The sequence below is a fragment of the Camelus ferus genome, chromosome 3 (assembly GCF_009834535.1).
Source record: "Camelus ferus isolate YT-003-E chromosome 3, BCGSAC_Cfer_1.0, whole genome shotgun sequence".
NCBI classification, from domain to species: domain Eukaryota; kingdom Metazoa; phylum Chordata; class Mammalia; order Artiodactyla; family Camelidae; genus Camelus; species Camelus ferus.
The window spans coordinates 36883143-36907378 of NC_045698.1; the positions used below are offsets into that span (position 1 = coordinate 36883143).

General features: G+C 40.1%; 1 protein-coding gene across 2 annotated transcripts in view; it reads right to left on the minus strand.

Annotated features, from left to right (window-relative positions):
- The window catches only part of ANKRD55 (ankyrin repeat domain 55), a 661295-nt gene that overhangs the window by 496360 nt on the left and 140699 nt on the right, over window positions 1–24236 (minus strand). Inside the window, exon 3 of one of the 2 annotated variants that reach the window (XR_004316904.1) lies at window positions 3026–3127. The exons of the other annotated variant lie outside the window; for it this stretch is intronic. The gene's annotated coding sequence lies outside the window, so the exon portion shown is untranslated. The remainder of the gene's footprint in view (window positions 1–3025; window positions 3128–24236) is intronic. 2 annotated transcript variants of the gene reach the window in all.

The window sequence follows — 24236 nt, forward strand, 5'->3', positions numbered from 1 at the left end:
TTATATGGCCCTTGCCCAGTCAGATGGTGAGCAGGGACCACAAGGGAGGAAGAGGGACGCCCAGGAAGGAGGCCTCCATTTATGCAAGCAGCTTAGGAGGAGTCACCACACAGTCCACAAATGTCTGCAGACTGAGCCTTGGCCATGCTGAGACTGGGCCCGCCGAGGTCCTCCCGCAGTGACTGCCACTCTCTCCTCTGCCTTCACCTTCCTGACATACTGCTGTCCTCAGCTACCTACCTGGTCAAAAAAGGCCAGCAAGATGAGCTGCAAACTCCCTGAGACCCTTCAGCCTTACCTCCCTGGACCTTCTTTTCTCTCCTCCCAAGCTTAGGGGCCATCTCCTCCAGCAGGGCTCTCAGCACAGAATCCCCCCACCTGGAAAGTCTCCCTTCCACATTTCTAATTACTGAAATGCTCCTACTCTCCACTTCAGTCCCACCTTTCTCATCAATCCTTCCCTCACCCACCAGCCCCCACGCCTTCCTGGGCACTTCTAGAACCTTCCCTCTTTATCCATGGCTTTTACATGCCTTGCTGTTCCCAATTTATTATCCTTTCACAAAAATCTGGTGCACATGATAAACTTCTGCCTGGAAGTACTGGCCCAGTACAGTTCTTTGTAAATAGATGCTCAGAAAGGTTTGCCAAAGAGCTCATAATTAATGAAGCAGAGATTCCTGGAGGCAAGAGCTCAGGAATGTCCACTCACAGACAAGACTTCCCACCTCTAACAAAAGTATCAGCTGCCTCAATGCCTCAGATCTCTCTCTAATCCCTGTGGGTTTGTCACTATGTGGCACCACAGTCCCCATTCTGGATTCCCTCAAAGTCCTGTGCTATATATTCCAACAGCCCTCAGGTCCAGGCCAAGCCTTGTGCTGGGTGTGCAGCCAGTTCAATAACCTAATCTCAGGCCTGTGTAACTTTCACTCCTTATAAGGGAAGTCAAAGGTCTTTGCAGGATCAGGCCCTAAGTCTGTTCCTCTGAAGAGAAAAACAATAGGGTGTGGTTGGGAGAAAAGTAGAGAGCCGGCCAAATAAATGTCTCCTGGAAAAACCACTTCTATAGCTGGAACAAACAGGTATGGCCACTCCACGAGCTCTGAGCAGAACTTGGCACCAAGACAAGGGTGCAGATATATACAGAGCAATGCCATTCAATGCCATCTCTTCACCACCAAACTTTTCAATGGGGGGAAATTTTCTGAAAAAAACAAGAACAATGGCAATTATGGATATGATCATTGGAATTTAACATGAGAATACTTGGAAAGCAGAATCTTGCCGAGGGTCTCAGGAATGACCTAGTGAACTGGCAGCCCTTGACAGATCACAAAAGAGAAATGAGAGGGCTCAGTGCACAGAGGCCCTGCTCCTTTCTCCCCCAGGGCACGTGGCCCAAAATGCTGCCCTTGGTTGCACATACGACTTGCCTTAGCCAGGTTCTTTGTTGGCCATGGGCACTGAAGTCTGTTCTGAATCCTCCTCCACTACCCTCGGGCTATCTGACTTCACCCAGGTCCCAGTCCTCACAATTGCAGAAGTGGAAGAGGGTTAGATGCAGTCAAAGTGGAGGGGGAGAAGACTTTGCGATTAAATTGCTAATTAAGAAAGTACCAACCTGAAGAAGCTAATTTGCACTGACCTATTTAAAATATCTAGCTACAGATCAGGCATGAATTGAGGTACAGCTTTTTTATGTGTCAGCCAACTGGCTTTCTTTCAGGGCAGCGGCTATCAATAATTCCATGCTAAGGACCATCTGATAGGAAATCAACCGCTGGCCCCTGGAATGCCAGCATTCCCCACTGCTCTGTTTTCCCAGTTGTCAGCTCTGTTTATAAATTGTCCATTTATAGCAAATCCAGCACCTGCTATGAACACCTCATCCTGCCAAGTGTCGGAATGTATCTCAGAAAGAGCCACTATAGACATTTTCAGTTCCTTTTAACCTTTTCCCAGCCCAGGAGTTTGAATATTTGCATAGGAATTCTGAGGGAGGACATATTATGTACAGAAAAGGCTAGATCATCTATTAAAAGTTAGCATTTTGCTCCACTAAGAAAAAAAAAAGAAAGAGCAAATCATCATTCTCTTGGGAGACACAATGCTCTCTTTCTGAACAAGGCTGACATGGGGACACATTTAAAATAACCCCTAAAATATTCCCCAGGGTAAAAATGCTCTGGAGGAAAGTTAAGGGAGGCACCCAATATGTGACCTAGATTTGGAGGGTTTTCCCTTGTCAATTATCCATTTGCAAAGTGCCTGGGATAAATTCTTAAAATTCACCCCCCCATCCTAATACACCTCTGTTCATTTCGCTTTTCGCAAAACAAAATAAAATCAATGGCACAAGTAGAATATTCATGGAGGGTGGGCTTGTGGTTCCCAAATGGTTGTGAGGGTCAACCAGATGTGTGTGGATATCTTTGGGAAGGTGGGGCCACTGGCTGGATGCTTCAGTTTACAACTTGCCACAATAATCCTCCCCAAGTGTAAGATTGTCACCCTTTTAAAGCCCTGAGGGAGACCCTGATTGAGACCATGTGGACAGAGGCAGCTGGGCTTAAAGGGCAGCATTCCTGAGCCCCAGCTCTGCCTTCAGCCAAGTGGGCGGCCCCATATTTTTATAGGAGGACTCAAGGGCTTAGCACTTAAAAAAAAAAAAGTTATCTGGATATAAAAGACAACCTAATCCACCCAAGGTTATTATTATTCGTGGGCCAGCAAAGGTAGGTGATTGGAAAACCAGAAAAAACTGAAGTCACTCAAGAAATAAGATTGGAGGGAATGAAATTAAACATCCATGAAATTAGAGATGTTGCTCTGGCTCAATGTGTTTTCTTTTGCACAAGTCAGGGTCCTCAGCATTCCAGAGCATTCCAAAAACTTGTAGCTCTTTTCTGCAGTCCATGCAGATTAAACTAATCTTAGATTATAGACATCAGATATTTATTTTCAAAATGGGATTGTGCTTAGTCAGTTACATGTTCCTCCAATGCAAATCATCTTTGCTTACATTTTGGTCATTCAATGGCCATCTGTTTCACCAACCTGGATTCACTCACTCATCACAGAAGTCAAGCCCCGGTTACTGGAGATGATCTCTGAGATGCCCCTGCTGGCGAAAGGAATGTGCAAATTAGGAGACTACAAATCAGTTTGAAAACTCAATGACTCCTTCCCATAAATCTGTGTCCTTAATATTAAAAATCATTTGGAGGTGCTGAAAAGGAAGAGAACTGATCCCTAACAGAAAACAGCAGCCTGACTCTCTTCGGGGCACGGATTAGGCGTGGAGAGGGGTAATGCAGATCTAAATCCATATTCTGCTCCCAAAAATAGAAAAGAGGAAACCTTTGAAGCCAAGAAGGCCTAAGAATAACCGTCAGCAAAGAGCTAGAGAGACATGGGCAGGAAGCAGCGCTCAAGTGGCAGTTCTGTGCTGCCTTTTGTTTTTTTTTCCTCCCAGTGGCTTTCACATTCATCCTGTTAAAAAGATAGCTTTCAAAGACTTCTCTTCAACACAGACACGCAGGGCATCACGGCCTGCCTTTCCGCAGCAGCTCAGGGACCTGGTGCCCAAGCGCACGTCCATGCAGCCCTCGGCTCTGATGCTGTTTCTCCCCACGGATCACTTCAATCTGTTGAAGGCTGAACAGTGAACCCTTCATAGACCACGTTCCATAGACAGCCCTCAGTAGGAAATGGTTGGCTGAGCAAACACTTGTTTCCTGTTTTGCTTTTGGTAATTTTACATTTCAACTCAACCCAGCTTTCATCGTCTAAATATTTTTTATAGTCATGAAAATCAACACACCGAACCAGTGGTTTGTTTTATCTCATGCACTCTGAATGATGCTATAAAAATGCATTTGAATATGTCTTATAAAAGGTATTCAAGTTAGAAGAGGTTCTTTGGAAACAAGAGGGCGAGGGAGCTTTGGGATGGCCTGTGGGACAGCAGGAGAGGCAGAGAGGGGAAGAGGCTCTCTAGAGGGAGATCGGGTTGATGGGTGGCAGTGAGGCAGCTTAAAGGCTGAGAAGGGAAAATAGAGTATGAGGGAGAATGTGGATAAGAAAGACATTGAGGAAGACGGCAGAGCTTCTGCTAGCCATAGTACTTGATGCAAATTAGGAAAAGGCCCCTTTTTTCAGAGTGCATGCAACCCTGTGTGGGTGCATGGCTAGATTTCAGCCTTCACTCTTCCCTTTGGTCAGATGCCCCTCGGCAAGGCACAGCTTGCACATATCACATGTAGGGCTTGGGGAAAATGCATGCAAGAGATTGAAAGGCCCAAATGGGGACATTTAAGAGAACTGGTTGAAAAAAAAAAAAAAAGAAGAAGAAGCCACAAATGCTTCTGGTAGCATACAGGAAATCCTGTTTTGAATCATAGATCTTTGCTGGCTGGTGTGGGTAGGGGAGGATGGTTGGCAAAATTGATTTCTCCAAACTGACTATATCAAAACACCCCATGTTTTGTCATGATTTCTCCTTTGTTGTGTTTCATGTGATATCTGTACTGTTCATTTTCAGAGAGCTCTGTGTTTGTCACATCTAATGAATAACTTCCAGGGTTAGTAAAATTTGTATCTATTTGTCAGGACCACAATCGCCGCCTAGGCACAGATTGCTGTGACTGTAACCAAGCAGGACCCTCTGGGGCCTTTCACAGTCAGACCCCTCTCCTATATCCTCTGCTGTAGCTCCTCTCTGAAGTAGCCAGATAATAGTATCTCATGTATATCTCCTGAGTTTTTCGAATGCTTAAAACCACCACCAAAGGGAAGAAGTGAACTTGATGATCAAGATCATGTGGTCCCCTGATCTCCTGGTGCCCAGAGGTTGACAGTGCTGACCGCCCTGTTACCTCAACATCAACCAATCAGAGAACTGTACATGAGAAGATCATGTACCTGGGACCTTCCTCCCTTACCTGGCCTTATAATATGCTTTGCTGAAACCCTTTGGGGAGTTCGGGGTTTTCTTGGGCATGAGCCCCCCCATTCTCCTTGCTCAGCCCTGTAATGAACATTTCTCTGCTCCAAACTCATGTTGCAGTTTATGTGGCCTCATGGTGTAGCAGGCACATGAACTTGCCTTTGGTAACATGATGAGTTATAATCTGAGCTCAGCCCTCGGCCAAAATCTGAGAACATTTAAATTTCATAGGATGAACAGTTGGTGATCCTTAACTGCCTTTATCTCAAAAGTCTTGAATGTTTTACTGAAACTACTGGTTAAACTTCAGCCAAGCAAAAAAGTATAATAACCTCCACTCCTCAGACAGATTGTTTTTCCAAGGTTTTGGCCCCAATTTGAATATAATCCCTTATCGATCTGTTTGGGTTAGGTCCATGAATTGCATCATGGTTAGCAAAATTGAAGCAGGCAAAAATCCAAAACTTATAGAAAAGAGAAAAACAAGAGAACAGTAGAACATGATATTTCATACCTCTAACAGAATCAATATGTAACACATGTACTACTCTTGCTCAGGACCTGGGCATGCAGTGACTACAAGCGGACCATTAATGTTTAAGTGACGATTTGCAGATTTTACAGTCCTTCAACAATTGTTCTATGCACCATCTCATCGAATCCTCAGAACAGTCCTTTGAAGTAAGTATGGTTTTATTATCACCTTTTGGTAGATAAGAACACTGAGAACTGGACAAGCTGAGACTCACCCAAGACCATCCAAATCGTAAACAACAGAACGAGGATTCGACCCTAGCTGTGGCCTTTTGACTCACCAGTGATCTCTAGTTCTAATGGAGACATCTCCTGATGGCCTTCTGCATCATGGATAGGTCTACTTCCTTCTCAGATAAAAAATATTCAACTTGATGGGGGATAGGATCAGCAATGATGTATTCTAGCAACTTCAATGACTTAGATTTTGAATATCTATTTCACTTTCTTTTTTTTTAAACATTTTTTATTGATTTATAATCATTTTACAATGTTGTGTCAAATTCTAGTGTTCAGCACAATTTTTCAGTCATACATGGACATATACACACCCATTGTCACATTTGTTTCTCTGTGAGCTACCATAACATTTTGTGTATATTTCCCTGTGCTATACAGTATAATCTTGTTTATCTATTCTACAATTTTGAAATCCCAGTCTATCGCTTCCCACCCTTCGCCCCCCTGGCAACCAAAACCAAAACCAAAACAAACAAACAAAAATAAAGCATAAATACAGGACAGAAATAGACTCATAGACAGAGAATCTATTTTACTTTCTAAAGATTTTGGTCTGATTTTTATATATAAAAACTGTATTCTCTGTTGCAATTGACCTAGGGGTGGAACAATAAAAAGATTCAGTCAAATCTGTAGAATTATAAAAGCCAATAGCAATATTATTAAAAATCATAATTTAAACAGGATAGATCTTTTTGTTTTTTTAATTTTTAAATTTAGCTATTTAAAACAAATAACAATTGTATATATTTAAGATATACAGAGTAATGTTTTATGTATGTTTATGTTATGAAATGATTACTACAGTCAAACTAATTAACATATCCATCACCTCCCATAGTTACCTCTTCTGGTGTGTATGTGTGTGCACACACACACAGTAACATTTGAGATTTACTTTTAGCAAATTTCAAGTATATGACAGTAATATTAACTACAGTCACCATGCTATACATTAGGTTTCCACAACTTATTCATCTTAAACTGAAAGTCTGTACTCTTTGATCCATATCTTCCATTCCCCCCACTTCCCAGCCTCTGGTGACTACCATCCTACTCTCTACACAGGACAGGTTTTATTTGGTTTTATTTTAGTTGTCTTTGGCTGTTTTGGAATGTTAGGGAATGTGATGTTTATTGTAACATAAAAGCACTTAATGAAGTCTAAAGAACGCCTTGCAAAGAACTCATGGTGGAGGCCAATCCTAAAAGTGGATTGATAGTTGATCAGTTCCCACCATTTGACAACCAACCATCCAGGTGAGAGGACAGTTTTGTGTGCTGGCTCAGCATCTGGATCAGTAACTTCTGGCTAAAGGTGAAGAATAAGGTCCTTCATGTAGTCCCTCTGCCAAAGACACTTTTGGAGAAGTAAAATGTTAACTGATTTTAGCCTCTGAGTTCTCTGCTTCTATAATCACCTCTCTCTCTCTCAATCCTAATTCATATGTCTGACTTAAAAACTACTTTTAAAAATTGAGGAGACCTTTGTATTTACCATTTCAGAGGTCTGAAACCAGTTTGACTGGATTTAGAATATCATTGTCTCAAATTGTCTAACAAGGGACAAGACCCTTTGGGAAGTTGTAAGGCCTGGTTTGGCAGTGGTCCACTGGAAGGCCTGCTTCCTAGAAGATTCATCCATGTGATCAAACGATGACAACAGACTGTCAGACCCATCCATCATCACATCTTTACAAAAAAACAGCAACAGCCCTTAGAATAAATCTAGCAGAAATTACTCACATAATCTCATCAAGTCACCAGTAATCATTCCAATAAATAGTCCCTTACTGCCTACATCCACCGCAGTCTTGCATGTCCAGGGTACGGTGTTAAAAGTTACCATTTCCCAACCTATTCTATGATACCAGTAGTTCCACTACTAGCTTTCAAACTTAGAAAAAATTCTGTTTGTATGAGACATGTGCAAAAACATTTGTGGCAGTGCTGTTTGCTATTTTTTTTAATGTTAGGAACAACTTGACTGGCCCTCATTGGAGAAATGGATTTAAATATTTTGACTCAATGTGACTACAACAGAATGACATACAGTGAATAAAATGAATGAATTAGATGTACACATTTCAGGATGGATAAGTCTCAATATACTGTTGAATGAGGAAAAGCAAACTGGAAAATGTTATGTTTAGTGTGCGAGTTGTTTTAATCCTTTCAGACTGCTACAACAGAATACCACAGACTGAGTGGCTTATAAACAGAAAAGTATTTCTCACAGTTCTGGAGGCTGGAAAGTCCAAGGTCGCAGTGCCCGCATGGTCGGGTTCTGGTAAAGGCCTTCTTCCAGACTGCGCGTTGCCAACTGCTCGCTGTGTTCCCACACAGAAGGGGTGAGGGACCTCTCTGGAGCCTCTGTGATCCCATTCACAAGGGCTCTGCCCACAGGACCTAATCACTTCCTAAAGGCTCAATTTCAGTATACCATCATCCGGGGGGTTAGGATTTTCACATGTGAATTTGAGGGAGGTGGGTCACCAATACTCAGACCAGAGCACTAGTATCTAAGTAAACACGTAAAACATACAAAATAAGTTATAAATGCATAAATATAAATGGAAACATTCATGGAAATTATGCACATCAGCTTCACAAATGGTTATTTCTCGGGGGAGAGAGAGAGAGAGAAAGAGATAAAGACAGCTCTGCTCTACCTGTAATTCTTTTCATCTTTAGATAGATAAAAAAATGTTTTGTACAGTAATCAAAACAGTATGTTGTTGGAATAAAGACAGGCATATAGAACAGTAGAATAGATTAGGGAGCCCAGAAATAAACACTCCTGCATATATGATCAAATAATTTTTGACAAGGGTGTCAAAACCACTCAAGGGAAGAAAGGATAATCTTTTCAACAAACAGTGCTGGGAAAATTGGATCTGCACTTGCAAGGAATGATGTCAGACTCATACTTAATACTATATATAAAAATTAACTCAAAATTGATCAAAGATCTAAACATGAAAATGAAAACTACAAAATTCTCTAAAGAAAATACAGGGAAAACACTTCATGACATTGAATTTGGCAACAATTTCTTGGCTATGATGCCAAAAGCATAGCAACAAAAGAAAAAATAAATTAGACTTCATCGAATTTTAAAATTTTGTCAAACTATACTACCAACAGAGTGAAAGGTTGTCCAAAGAATGGAAGAAAATATTTAAAATCAGTACCTGATAAAAGATTAATATCTAGCAAATATAAAGAACTCTTACAATAAACAACAAATCCAGTTTAAAAGTGGGCAAAGGACCTGAATATTTCTCCAAAAAAGGTATATTAATGGGCAACAAGCACATAAAAAGATGTTCAGCGTCACTAATCATTAGGGAAATGCAAATCAAAACCCCAATGAGGTGCCACTTCATGTCCATCAGGATGATGATTATTAAAAAACAACAAGAAGTGTTGGTGAGGATTGGAGAAACTGAAACACTTGTGCATTGCTGATAGGAATATAAAATGGTACAGCCACTGTGAAAGACCATGTGCTGGTTCCTCGAAAAATTAAACAAAATTATCATGTGATCCAGCAATTTCACTTCTAAGTATATGCTTAAACAGAAGTGAAAGCAAGGATTGAGAAAGTATTTGTACACAAACACTCATAGCAGCATTATTCACAATACCAAGAGGTGGAAACAACCTAAATGTCAATTGACAGATGAATGGATAAACAAAATGTGGTATATACATGGAATGGAATATTATTCAGCCTTAAAAATGAATGAAATTCTGATGCCTGCTACAACATGGGTGATTCTTGAAAATATTATGTTAAATGAAATAAACCAGTCACAAAAGGACAAACACTGTATGATCCCAATTATGAGTTACTTAGAATAGCCAAATTATAAAGTACAGTAGTGATTACCAAAGGCTGGGAGAGTTACTGTTTAATGGGTAAAGAATTTCAGTTTGGGATGATGAAAAAATTCTTCAGATGAAAAGTGTGATACACAACAATGTGAATATACTTCATGTCACTAATTATACACTCAAAAGGGTTAAAATGGTAATTTTTGTGTCATGTATATTTTATCACAATAATTTTGGGGGGGAAGGGAGATGAATCAAATATGGCAAAAATTCTCAAATTAAAATCTTTTAAAACTAGATAGTAGGTTTACAGATGGTCTACTACTTTAGTTTCTGTACTTTTCTGTGTATGTGAAATGTCTCAGCTTAACTTTGGTAAATTTGTTATAAATTTTGAAGGAATGGTTCTCTTAAACTTATTCTGACCCTCACTGTCGGTAGCATGGGGAGAGTATAGAATCAGGCATTAAGGGCTGAAGGCCGGCTCTCCAATTATTTGATTAGTTTCGTGTGATCTAAAACAGTGCTTCTCAAATATAGGCAAAACATTATCTTACATATATCTCAAAAATGTTCTCCTAGGGCAGTCTACCCAAGCAATAGAAATAAAAGCAAGAATAAACAAATGGGACCTAATTAAACTTACAAGCTTCTGCACAGCAAAGGAAACCATAAGTAAAACAAAATGACAACCTAGAGAATGGGAGAAAATTTTCGCAAATGAAACCGACAAAGGCTTGATCTCAAGAATATATAAGCAGCCCATACGACTTAATAAGATAAAAACAAACAACCCAATTTAAAAATGAGCAAAAGGCCTAAACAAGCAATTCTCCAAGGAAGAAATACAAATGATCAATAGGCACATGAAAAAAGGCTCAATATCACTAATTATCAGAGAAATGCAAATCAAAACTACAATGAGGTATCACCTCACACTAGTCAGAATGGTCATCATTCAAAAGTCCACAAATGACAAATGCTGGAGAGGCTGTGGAGAAAAGGGAACCCTCCTACACTGCTGGTGGGAATGCAGTTTGGTGCAGCCACTGTAGAAAACAGTATGGAGATACCTCAAAAGACTAAGAATAGACTTACCATATGACTCAGGAATCCCGCTCCTGGGCATATATCCAGAAAGAACCCTACTTCAAAAAGACACCTGCACCCCAATGTTCATAGCAGCACTATTTACAATAGCCAAGACATGGAAACAGCCTAAATGTCCATCAACAGAAGACTGGATAAAGAAGATGTAGTATATTTATACAATGGAATATTATTCAGCCATAAAAAATGACAACATAATGCCATTTGCAGCAACATGGATGTTCCTGGAGAATGTCATTCTAAGTGAAGTAAGCCAGAAAGAGAGGGGAAAATACCATATGAGATTGCTCATATGTGGAATCTAAAAAAAAAAAAAAAAGAACATAAATACGAAACAGAAACAGACTCATAGTCATAGAATACAAACTTGTGGTTGCCAAGGGGGTGGGGGGTGGGAAGGGACAGACTGGGATTTCAAAATGTAGAATAGATAAACAAGATCAGACTGTATAGCACAGGGAAATATATACAAGATCTTGTGGTAGTTCACATTGAAAAAAAAATGTGACAATGAATATATGTATGTTCATGTATAACTGAAAAATTGTGCTGTACACTGGAATTTGACACAACGTTGTAAAATGACTATAACTCAATTGAAAAAAAGAAAGAAAGAAAAAGACAATGCTTCTCTCTGAGATTTGCAAATTATAACCACTATGTATAAAAATAGATTAAAAAAACAAATTTATTCTGTATAGCACAGGGAATTATGTTCAGTATCTTGTAATAACCTTTAATGAAAAAGAATATGAAAATGAATATATGTGTATATATGTACGACTGGGACATATGCTGTACACCAGAAATTGACACATTATAACTGACTATACTTCAATTTAAAAAAACAAATTAATTCATAAAACAGTGCTTCTCAAGTTTAGTGTGCATACAAATTACTGAGATTTTTATTAAAATGCAAATTTTGATTCAGTTGGTCTGGGGTGATTCTCCATTTCTAACAAGTTCCCAGGGGATGCCAGTGCTGATGGTCCAGACACACTTTGAGTAGCAAGATCGAAAGAATGATCACATTCTACATATATTTTCATTTGAAAGTTTTCTTCATTGTGTGCTTCTAGATAAAAAACAACTGAAGCCAGCCTTGATTATTCTTAAATGAAAAATTCATCATCTTATTATTTGTTTGATAGATTACTATAAAGCAGAGTTACCAACAATTAAACCCTAACCATTATTGAAGATATTTCACAAAGACTACATCTTCTTTAAAACTCCTGAGCTGGAAATTCTGACTCAGCTGTCAAAGTCCATAATAAATACATAGTTTAGGACATACGAATCCCTCTTCCCCAAATGAGCTGTGAAATAGGAATTGCTATAGCACAAATTTCCACTGACGGCAAGTTAATTCACCTAATTATACAGTCCTTAAACAGTCTCTTTTTATTTTGTAAATTCCAGGATAATCCTAGGTTGGGAGCTAATAATTTCACCTATCATAAAATGACTGATTAATTGCCTAAAATTGAAAAAGCCCCAGGAGAAGAGAAATCTTCTCTGCCAGAATTGTTTAGAAATTGTTCTGTCTGATGGGTCCCAAGATGCCAATCTAGTTAACTGAATTAAAGCTTCAAGATATATAATGCTCCCAGAGTTGGCACAAATGTGATCCACCCCATTGCCAAAAAGAGAGAAATCCTCTAAATCCCCCAGTTAACCACCAGCCCACTAGACTCCTCTTCAGAATCAAACAAATGGTAAGGCCTCTAAATGAGTGTAGTTGATTAAGAGTAAGCAGATTTCAGGCATAATTATCCCACTGCTAAGCTTGTTTTTTTAAATCCAGCGAAGTTTTAAATAACACAAGTCTACGTGTAGCACTCGTTAACCTTTCATCAGCCTGTGATTTCAGAGGCATGAATTGTCTTTAGTCCAAACTGAAAATTTTGATACACATCCTAGGTCAATGATTCTTTGGACTCTGTACCCTGCCCTTCCAAACAGAATATTATAATAACACATACATACAGCTAACCTTTATGGTGCCCTAACTCTGTGCCAAGCCCTGTTCTACATGCTTCACATGGGTTCTCTCATTAAATCCTTACAACAACCCTGTGGGAAGGTATTACCATTATCAACCCACAGTTAAGAAAACACAGACTCAAACCACTGTTATACACCTGAAACTTATATAATATTGTACACCAGCTGTACCTCAATTAAAAAAAACAGATTCTGAAAATTAAATAAACATGTCCAAAGCCACAAAGAAAGTAGCAATTTGATGCCAGAATCCTGTTCACCATGATGCTCAATTGTTGATTTTCATTGTAATTGCTAATCTCAACCACAAATGGCATCAAACAGGGCTGCTCCAATGCAGCGCTTGATGGAACTACAGTAGGTTGGAAGCACGCCCCTTTCTTACAGTAAGCATTCTCCTTCTGTCTGTATTCATGCTCATTTGCAGCAGGCATTAGAAACAAATGGGCCTGCTACCTATTTGCTGTCAAGAAAAAAAATTGTGATATTTGGCAGAGAATCTGCAATATTTAAGTGGAAGTTCACTAATGCCTCTATGGAATCACTCAGTTCTGTTTAGCCACTCAGGGTAGTTACATCAGGAGGGCTAAAATCTAGGGGTGTGCTGAGGTTTCTTTTGGAAGAATGGCTGGTTGTAACACAGGCCTGAAAATAAAAAGCTGGGGTTTGGACAGTATCAGCATATTTTTGTTTCTAAGGCAACTGAATTCCCTTCCAAATGACTTACCTCCCTCCACAAAGCTAGGTTCTTCCTTTCTGAGCTTGATACTTCACCAGCGAGTAGAAGGGCTCTATCTACATGCAAAATATCAATAGCTCAAAAGGAGGTCACATTGATTCAAGAATTATCTATCCATTTGCTGTGCCAATGTCAGAGAGCTCATATGCTGGATGATTCTAAGGAGGGAGGGCTGAGAAATATTGAGTGTCAAGTCAGAAAACAGAAAGTCCCATATATTTCAATCCCATTTGCAGTCTTAAATTACAACTTTGACTGATAAAGTCACTATTTCAAAAGGACATCCCTCAATAAAGTGCAATTCAGAGACAGTTTGCTTGCCAAAGGCCAAATGGCTTACTCTTCTAGACTCACATAGTGCATATTTCTCAGAATCTAAAGGCACTAAAGATTTAAGATAGGGGACTTTTTTGTTCAGCATCCTTCTAGATCCCTTTCAATAAACATCACCATGTTCCAGTCCCATATTTATAATGAAGTTTCAAGAGAGAAGCTAAGTAACTCCTCACTTCCACATGTCCCCAAATTGGGCCACAGAATGTGGACAAACATCTTATGGGTTGTATCCAAGAATCTATGTTTATAGTATAACTTTGCACTTTTTATTTTCAGTCTGAATCACTTCTTTTGCAATGCTGTACTTTAAAAACTCTTATTCATATTATTCAGAAATGGCATCTCTCTTTCCATTGATTCTTGAGATCTTTGTTGCTGTTTGGGTAGCAAGAAGGAGCAACTGAGGGAAAGGGTACACAAGGTCTTTTGTGTTGTGCACAGAAAACACTTAAGAGGCACTGTGAGGGGAGGGAAGGTATAGCTCAGTGGTAGAATGTATGCTTAGCATGCACGAGGTCCTAGGTTCAATCCCCAGGACTGCCATCAAAATAAATAACTAAATCTAATTATCTCCCCCCACCAAAAAAAAATGTTCTAAACATGCACTTTAAAAATATAATAAAAGGATTTCTTACTCTGTGGTTTTAGCCAATGTGGTTAAAAAATTTTCAACTTATTATTTTTAAGTTTACTTGATGTACAATGTTATATAAGTTACAGATGTACAATACAGTGATTCCTAATTTTTAAAGGTTATACTCTATGTATAGCTACTCTAAAGTCCTAAATATGTACTTAAAAAAATAAATATTGAGTATTGATTCACTAGCTTATTTTACCTTACCTACCAGTCTGCAGATACCACCTTTACTTAATGCCTGGGAAGCAGAACTCTTAACTTCTTTCAATCTGATTGTTGGATCTATATTTGTACTATAGAAAGTGCTCTATAATTTAGCACTTATTTTTAAAACGGTCTACTCTGAATTGATCTGTGAACCCAGTTGCCTTGTTTCTCCTATCTTTGTTCTGTAAGAAAAGCTTCTGTTAGATTTTGATTTGTGGTACTAAATATACTCTGACAGAACCAAGCCCAAGCCCCAGTGTTCTCAAGGCTTCATTCAATTAAAGGTAGAAATGAAATTAAGAAGCTTTCGGCAGTGCAGAGAACATTCACACTAGGTGAAATGTTTTGTTGGAACTGTGATGGTTTATCCAGTCACTTATTTCTACCTTCGTCCTTGGACCTCCATCTCTCACCCAGGAGCTTAGCTCATTATGGATACTTGAATTATCAATAATAACTAATTAGCCCTTAATTAGGGCATTGTGATAATGAGGCCACAATTGCAGCTGCATGTCTGGTAACAGTGTTTTCTCTCCATTTGCTCCATCCCCAGGCTGCCATCTTGCATCCTGCTTTTCACAGGTTCACAAGGGGTAGATGGCAAGCAGTCAGAGTTCACTCAATTTAAAAAAAAAAAAAACAATACTCCTGTCAAACAGCTTCCAAAATGCTTAGTCTACTGATAGGGAATCAAAAGCATGCCCCAAGAAGAGTATATAATTCTCATTATGTCTTGAATTTGTACAGGGCATTTCTAACAGAAAAATCAAAGCACTACTGAGGTTATCTTAAATTATCTTAACAAATATTTATTCAGTGCCTACAGTGTTCATGACATTATGCTAGCCACCGTGGGGGATATAAAAATCAGTAAGGCCTGGCCCCTGCATTATTGAAGCCTAAAATATAGTGTGTATGTCATTGTCAAGCCTTTTGTTGAAGATGCTGTTCTAAGTACTTTAGGTACATTACCATATTTTCTCCCCAAATATTTGGGTAGGTATTATCCCCATTTTACCAAAGAAACAGAGGCTCAGAAAGAGTGAATGATTTACCAGAAAATATTAAGTGTTTGAGCTATGACTCAAACTCATGTTTCTTTGATTCCAAAATTAACCACAATGCTACAAAGTATCAAGATTTATTACAAATAACCCCCCAAAAGATTTAAATTAACATAGCTCAAATGCTCCTACAATTTCCCAGTCCATGTGACAAAAAGAAGTCACAGTAATATCAGTAACACACAAATCCTGTTTTTGCTTCACTTGTACCCACAGACTATCAGGTATCCGGATAGACAGTCCTTTCTGAAACATACACTTCCCCCCAGTTATCTCTGGGAATCTGCAAAAGAAGACTCGGTCTCGTTGTGCTCACAAACCACCTTATCATCTACAGTCATCAAGAGGCATGTAACTGAAGATATATGGAACTTGAAGAGTTAGAAGTAGACTCTGAATGACAGAGAGTCATCAAAATAGATGACAGACAAGGGTACTACTCAATTTGTACTGGTAGAAAAAGTTAAGGGCAAGTAACTGGGAGACTGAGGGCACTCATCCCAGTAAAAGTTCACAATCCTTGCCTAGTTCCTGGACCTAAGCCAGTTTTCAGATCCTATAGATGGAAAATGTGGACAAGTCCCCTGGAGGAAGGACCCTGCTGTATCATTAGGAAGGGAGCACATCCCCTGGTGAGCCTTTTGAGGTCTGGAGATAGCATCTCCCCCATCTAGGGATTCTATGCCAGCCCATATACAGGGTGACACAAAAGGCTGCCAGATTTCTGCGTGACCTAGAACAGAAAAGGGCTCTACAGTAGATCCAAGCTATGGAAAAATCAGCCCTACCACTAGGGCCATATGATCTACAGAAACTATGGTGTTGGAAGTGTGCATAATAGGAAAAGATGCCACGTGGAATTGACAGCAAGTCTCAGAGGAAGAATTATACTACAGAGAGCTGCAGATGTTAATCCCTGGCTCAGTGTCTGCTTCCAGGTAACTCAACCTATGACTGCGATAGACACGCAAGACCCAACACTCAAGCAACAGCACCAAAGCCTGATCCTTGTATTCACTGAAGACAATTGTCAAAGAACCAAAGAATCAGAGTATTGGGAATGGAAAGTATTTTGCAGGGCTTTTCCGCATCTTCCTTTGAAACTATGGCATGGGACCTAAGCAGAAGCCTGCTGGCGTCTCCTAGAAAAGATTTCCTCCCTAATGAAAAGTCTCCCAAGGAAGTCATCTTGACTTCTCTTTTTTGATCTGATGGACTTTTGACACCTGGAACCATGGCAGTCACCTAGAGCAATCAGAAGAGACCTCATGCTGAAGATGAGAGTGCAAAAGACAAAGTGCCAATGTCTTTGGATAACTCACTGAGAGTTGAGCCAATCCATGAAATAACCCTAAGTCCAGAATTTTGAACTTGACATAATATGTCCCTTACTTTTAAAGTCATTTTTATACTTGGATATTCTGATCCATAGCCAGAACACCCTGATTATGGATTATCTAATCCAATGGTTTGGTTTCAGAGATAAAGAAACTGAGACCCTGAGTAAATAACTCACTTAACACCCACAGCAATTAAATGATGGAACTACAACTCAAACACTAGAATCCTGATTCTTGGACTAAAGCACTTTGCCCCAAATCTTAGAGAACATTCTAGCTGGAATCAAAAGGAAATAAGAAGACCAGAGAGCAGCGTGGAAGCTCTGAAGGGAAGCAGTCTCTTAGGAGAGGGCTTCTGCTCATGAGTGAGGATTCCATCAGGACAGGATCCCAGCCAATTGCGACTCTCTTGCCTTGTTCCCGACCTCTCAGCCCACCCTTGTGTCCCCAGAAAGCCAATTAAAAATAAGCAATGACCATGTCACTGTCCTAGATACATAAAAATAACATTACTGTACATGACCAAAAGTGAACCAGATTCTCTGAATTTTTTTCCAACTTCCAAAAATAGTTAGGACTTTCTGCCAAAGAGAATGGAGCTTGAATTCCCATGAAAAAACATCAGTCCATGGCATCTGCTCCAGTGTAGAAATAATTAAATACACTCTGAAGAACGGAATTCTCAGTGTTCTCTCACCCCACCAGCTTTTTTTTTTTTTTTATTTCTTAAAGTAAAGGGGGATAAAATGTGGTAACCATGATGTAGTGAAGAAAGTACTAGACTTAGGATCAGGAAAACTGGGTTCCAGCCTGAAGGAAACTTTTGTCACTCTCCTTATTAACCCAGGATCTGACCTTCCTTGACGCTTATTTTCCCAGCCTCCTTTGCAGCTAAGCTCCACTGTGATAGTTAATTTGACGTGTCAACTTCCAGGACCATGGGGTGCCCAGATATTTGGTTAAACAATGCTCTGGGTATGTCTGGGAGTGTGTTTCTGAATAAGATTAACATTTGAGTCAGAAGACTGAGCAAAGCAGATTGTTTTTCCCAATTTGGGTGTGTCTTGTCTAATCTATGAAAGGCCTGAATAGAGCAAGAAGGCAGGTAAGAGAGAATTCACTCTTTCTGCCTGACCTTCCTCAAGCTGAGCACTGCTCTTTTCCTGCCTTCAAACTCAGACTGGAACTTACACCACTCACTTCCCTGGTTCTTAGGATTTTGGACTCAGACTGAAACTATACCATCAGCCTTCTGGGTCTCCAGGCTTGCCAACTGCAGCTCCTGGGACTTCTCAGCCTTCATAACCATGTGAGCCAATTCCTTATATAAACAATATATGTATCAGAGAATATACATATATATATATAAAATTTTTTTTTTCTGTTTCTCTGGAACATCCATATTAATACATCCACCAATCAAAAACACCATCCCCACATTTTGAATGGGAAGCCAGCATGGCAAAGGAGGATCTGGAAAGAGGAGTAGTCAAGAGTAGGGGAGGGATAAGAAAGTTGATTAGACATTCCTAGTTGAGATTTGACCTGGAATCACAGGAAAAAATCCTGGATCTTTACAAAAAGACAAAAGGCAGGGGGTGGGGGGAGGATATAGTTCAGTGGTAGAGTGTGTGCTTAGCATGCACAAGGTCCTGGGTTCAATCCCCAGTACCTCCATTAAAATTAATTAATTAGCTAAAAGCCCTAATTACCTACCCTCTAAAAGTTAATAATAAAATTTAAAAAAATTATTTTAAGTGCGGGGCTTTTGTTTCCTCTCTTGTGTTGAGGCATAGGACATTGCTGATTTACAAGTCAGCTTTTGACTCTTGACCAGACTGGAACTTCCATGAGGAGAGAAATTTCACTGACCTGTTGACCACTATACCCTCAGCACTTACCTCAGTGCCTGGAGCCCAGTATCTGCTCAAAACTGTTTGAGAATGAAGTCTCCTTTGTATAAGACACATCATCCAGTTCTTGCAAATAGGATAATTCTGTTGAGACTTTTACACTGACCAAATCAAACCTTGCTCAGTGTAGGAACTTTCAGGGAACCTCAGGCTAACAGAAGTATAATAATAACCCAAGAGGTTTGGATTTGGACTTAACTTCAGGTTAAAGTAAAAGGGGATAAAATGTGGTAACCATGATGTAGTGAAGAAAGAACTGTAAGGTACTGGGTTCAATCCCCAGTACCTCCATGAACAAAAAGAAAAAAGAAAAAGATTGGAAGAAGTCACAACATTGAACATTTCTCTAATGATAAAGGGTCTAGAGATGAGTGCCTTGGCTGGGAGGGTGATATCCTCCCATACATTCTCATTCCTTGTGCCAAGATGCTAGGGGATGTGGGGTGACAAGACCTGCCTGGACCACCTCCAACAAGACACTCTCAGCAGTGGCTCAATTCTCATTCCAATCTTACTTGTTACATTTTGCTGTTGCAATTACAGGGTGAAAAAGCAGGATCCAGGGAGCAAGCAAGTTCCCCCCTAACAATTTAGCATGCAACCAATCTAAGTTTTTAATTATTTTCTTGACATGTTTATTATACTACAAGAGAGCTTTAGTTCAAAAGGTGGCAGAAGCCTACAGTTAGGCTTGTACTAAGATTGAAAATGTAGCTCCTTTTGTCAGAGTTGTACTTCAGGCCAGTGTGTGGGTGTGGCAGTACAAAAGGTAGGGCGTACGCAGACCCTCAACAGTGCTGAATTGGAACAGAAACTTCTAGGCTGGTCCTGGGGGTCCTACAAAGCTCTCATGCGTGACAGAAACATGAGCTAACACTTAAGAGTATGTAATACGTGCCAGTCACTGTCTAAGCACTTTATGTGCATTAACTCAGGGAATCCTCACAAATTTGAGTATGTTACTGTTATCATACCCACTTCACAAATGAAGCAAGGCAAACACAGAGGAGTAAGTAACTTGCTCAAGTTCACACAGCAAGGAAGGTCCAAACCAGGATTTGGACCCACGCATCTGGCTCCAGAGTCTGTGCCCTTTATGACCCAAGTGAACACTAACGGGAAAACTCAGTGCCTCCCACCACAGATAACATGGTGCTTACTTCCAAAAGATGAGCCAGGGCTAAAAATCAGTGAGTAGAGAAGGGGGAGGAACAGAGAACAAGTTGTATGTTTGTTTTTAAGCCACACACACATACAGATGCACAAAACCCACCTTTGGTGCTGTTTATTTCTGACTAAAATACAGGATGTTCATAGAAAACATGAAACATACTAAAGTATGTAAAAGAAAGCACGTATCTCACGTCAATTTGAGTCCTTTCAACCTACCCACAGGTGTCATTCGTCCATCTGCCCATTACCCAATTATTCTGTATACTTGGGCAAGTAAAATTGTACAAGTCAAGTAAACCAACTCAGTTTTGGTTAGTTTGGAAGAGGAAACAAAGCATATCTAAGCAATGTCCTAAAACCTACTATTTGAGGCAAGCTGCGATTAAAAGTGATACAAATGGAGCACAAAGGATTTTAAGGCAGTGAAACTAAGCTGTCAGATACTATATTATACATCTGGTAAAACCCACAGAATGTACAACTCCAAGCTTGAACCCTAACATAAACTATGGACTCTGGGCTATTATCACTTGTAGGTTCTTCGACAGTAACAAATGTACAACACTCTGATGGGAGGTGGTAACAATGAAGGAGGGAGGCTGTGTGTATTTGGGGGCAGGGGATGTAAAAGAAATTTTTGTACCTCCTGCCCAATCTTGCTGTGAACCTAAAACTGCTCTAAAGAATAAAAGTTAAAACTCAATTAAAAATTAGAAGAATTTGAAAAAAAAAAGTGATACAAAGTTACAATAACTAATGCTTTGTGTGTACTGTGTGCCATACAAAGTTCTAAGAACCTACAGGAGTTAACTCATTCCTCCCTCACTACAACCAAATGAGAAGAAATTAACTTTAAATCCCCTTTTCACAGATGAGGGAGCCCCAGTGCGGAGAAGCTGCACAAGTATCAAAGTCCCAGCTCGTAAGTCGTGGAGCCAGACTCTGAATCTGAGCAGTGAACCCCAGAAGCCACGCTCCTAACCTTTATGGTCCCCCACCTGCTTCCGTGGAGGTTTACGACAGCGGAGGATAAAGGGATTGCTTCTGGTGAAGGGCAGGGTTGGGTGGGGGAGGAGGGAAGCTCAAGAGTGACATGAGGCGGGCAGAGGAGCAACTGAGGCAGGTGAAGGATGAGTCCTTGTTCTTCCTGTTCCTGAAGTATTTGAGAACCTCACAATATCATGTGGCAGAGTTTCCACTAGGGCAGAACGTTAGATTTCTGTTGCTGGGTGGAGGGTTCACACCAAGCAAAATGACAACCCTTCCCAGAAAGACAACACAGGCAGACAAATGCCTGGCACAGACAAGCACTGTGGATATATTGTTATCTTCTGGCCAGAGCTGAAGCTCTGTCTCAGCTAGTCATCTTGTCCTGTGGCCCCCGCTTCCTTCTCCTCACAGCTCTATCTCCAATCCTTCCCCAGGAAGGGCTGCCCCAGGACCCCGGCCAGCCAGCATTCCCCACCCCTTCTCCCCCTGGCACCTCTGCCCAGGCTGCCGTTTGGCCCTGGAGGCCTGGACTGGCCAGGGACAGCCTGAGCTGAACCTCAGAGGACAGGAAGGTTCAGTGTTTGCCTGAGGCACGGCAAGCCACCCAACAGTGACTGTCACTCCGTCCACACAGTGCCCTCTGAGCCATCTTAGCCCCGCTTCCCTCACTCACCCTCTCCTTCAAGGGGCGTTAGCATGATTTCTTTCTGATACAGATTCCTTTCTGTAGAATTTTGTAAGCATTCAGCCACTTCACAAGTTTGTTTAAAACTGTACCAAACTAAAATACATTTTCAAAAGTGATTGGTGGTAACTTGGCTCCAAAGATGGCGGCCATGGACTCCTCCCCTCCCTGTAGGCGTGTTGGAGGTGAAGTCCAGTCCTTCATCCCTGGAAGCCAGGCTGGTCTGTGGCTGCTCTGAACAATTGAGTGTGGTAGAAGTGACATTGTGCCAGTGCCTGGCCCTGGCTTTGGAGGGATTGACAGCTTCCCTTCCTGCCTTTTGGACCCTGAGAGCCATGGAGCAAATCCAGGCCACTTCACTGGACAGCACTGAGGCATCACACGTGCCTGAGGAAGCCCAGCTGAATGTCCAGCCCGATGAAGCCATCTAATGACTCCAGCCCCAGCCTCCCCTTGACCATATGAGACCCCAGAAAAAACTGCCAAGTTCAGACCACTTAACTCCTAGAACCATAGAAAATAAATTGTCACTCAGTTTTAGATCAGCTTATTATATAATTAACAGATAACTGAATTAGGATCATTCACTTTAACCCAGTAATTCTAGGAATCTAGAAAACATTCTGAAATATGGACCAAGATTCATTTAATATATCACTGGTAATCGCTACAAAAGCATAGAAAAAGCATGACAGTAAAGTAAATTGTATATATGACCTATGATGTAGCCATTTAAATAATGCCTGAGAAGTGTATTTAATATCATAAAATGCATATATTAACCCAAAAAAAGGGAAAGAGAGGAAATGGAGTCCCCCAAGTTGTAAAAAATAATTTATGATCACATAATATGCATATGTATAGAGATAACTGGAAGTAAATTTGCCAAAATGTTAGCATTTTTACCTGAGTGTCAGGAATGGGATGATTGTTATTTTCTTACTTATACTTCTTCGGATTTTTCCAAGTTTTCTACAGTGGGCATGTATTTTCATTTTTTGGATTATAAGAGTCATACATGCCCTTCATAAGAAAAAATATTCAGATAAGACTAAAGGTCATAAAGGTAAAGCAATAGTCAACCCAAGTCCACATTATAGAGATAACCACCGTCAACATTTTGGTGTTAACAGTTAGGCTTTCTTTTCCTCTGTAAATTTCCATATGTAAAAGCACATTTTGAAATAGGCTGGGATACTGTACATGCTATTTTGTATTCTGATTTATTTTTATCTGTTTTATAATCAGAAGAAAAATAAATCTTAAAAAAAATTAAGTTGATATAATTTTTGAGAACATTTCATTGCCCTTTAAACCTTCTCTTACATGCAAGTTTGCAGAGATACGTGGATATACACAAATCATGTAAACAAAGGAGCATACAAACCATGCTCCAAAATAACAGTGTAAAAATTGTGTCACTGAACAGCAATCTATGTATGAGGAAAGTTGCTATTGCAACTTGGAGGAAAAGGCTTTTGAGTGCTCCCATTTCCCTTATAGTAGCAGATCTGCCTTGGAGGACCTTGAACCTGACACCAACAGCAAGTGAGGCCTGTTAAGCATAGAGGTTACCGACAGAACTATGCCCAGCCAGCCCGCCTGACTTAGAATTCTTTCTCTTCCGCTTCACACTGGCTCTCTGACCTTGGACAAATGACTTAATTTCTGTAGACTTCTATTTTCTTATCAAAAAAAAGAGGCAATTCTATTAATGACCTCAAAGCGATACTGTATTGAGTTGGGCAGTCCATGTGATGTGCTTAATACATTCAGTTCATATCTAGGTGGTGGTGATGTCATTATTTCTTTCTACAAAGGGCTGTCACATTTAATTTGACTTGAATCCTACCCAGACAGCCAGCATTTAGTCCTTGTACACATTCTACCCACAGTATGATGAAAGATTTGAATTTAGGAGAAAGGAAAAAAAAATCAACAAGCAGCAGGAATTATACATTACACAGTAAATATGTTATAATAAAATAACATTTTACATTCTATTAGTATCCCATGATGGGCATTAACAAAGAGTTTGGAAGTGGGAAGAAAGGTTAACTTTAGGTTTTTACACATTTTGTTAGGTGTTAAAAGTAACAAGAAGAGGAGGAGGGGAGAATAAAGGGGCAGCAAAATTTTTGCATCCTTTCCATATGCCAAGCAGCATGCTCGGGGCAGCTACAGAACGAAATCCTCCATACACATATTATTACAAACAGATGGGGAACCTGAAATTAAGCAACTTCCCTACAGTAAATGGGTGACCCAGAATTTGAACCCAGCATGTTTGATTCCAAACCTCTGAGCTCAACCACAAGGATAACCTTCCCAATAAATTCCATGAAGTAGGCATTACCAGCCGAGGTTACCAGCTAAGAGGGTTTCCATGCTGGAAGTCACATATCTTGTCTGAAACAGTCACTCGCTCACAGCCCACATATATTATTTCCCTGTTCAGAAGCTG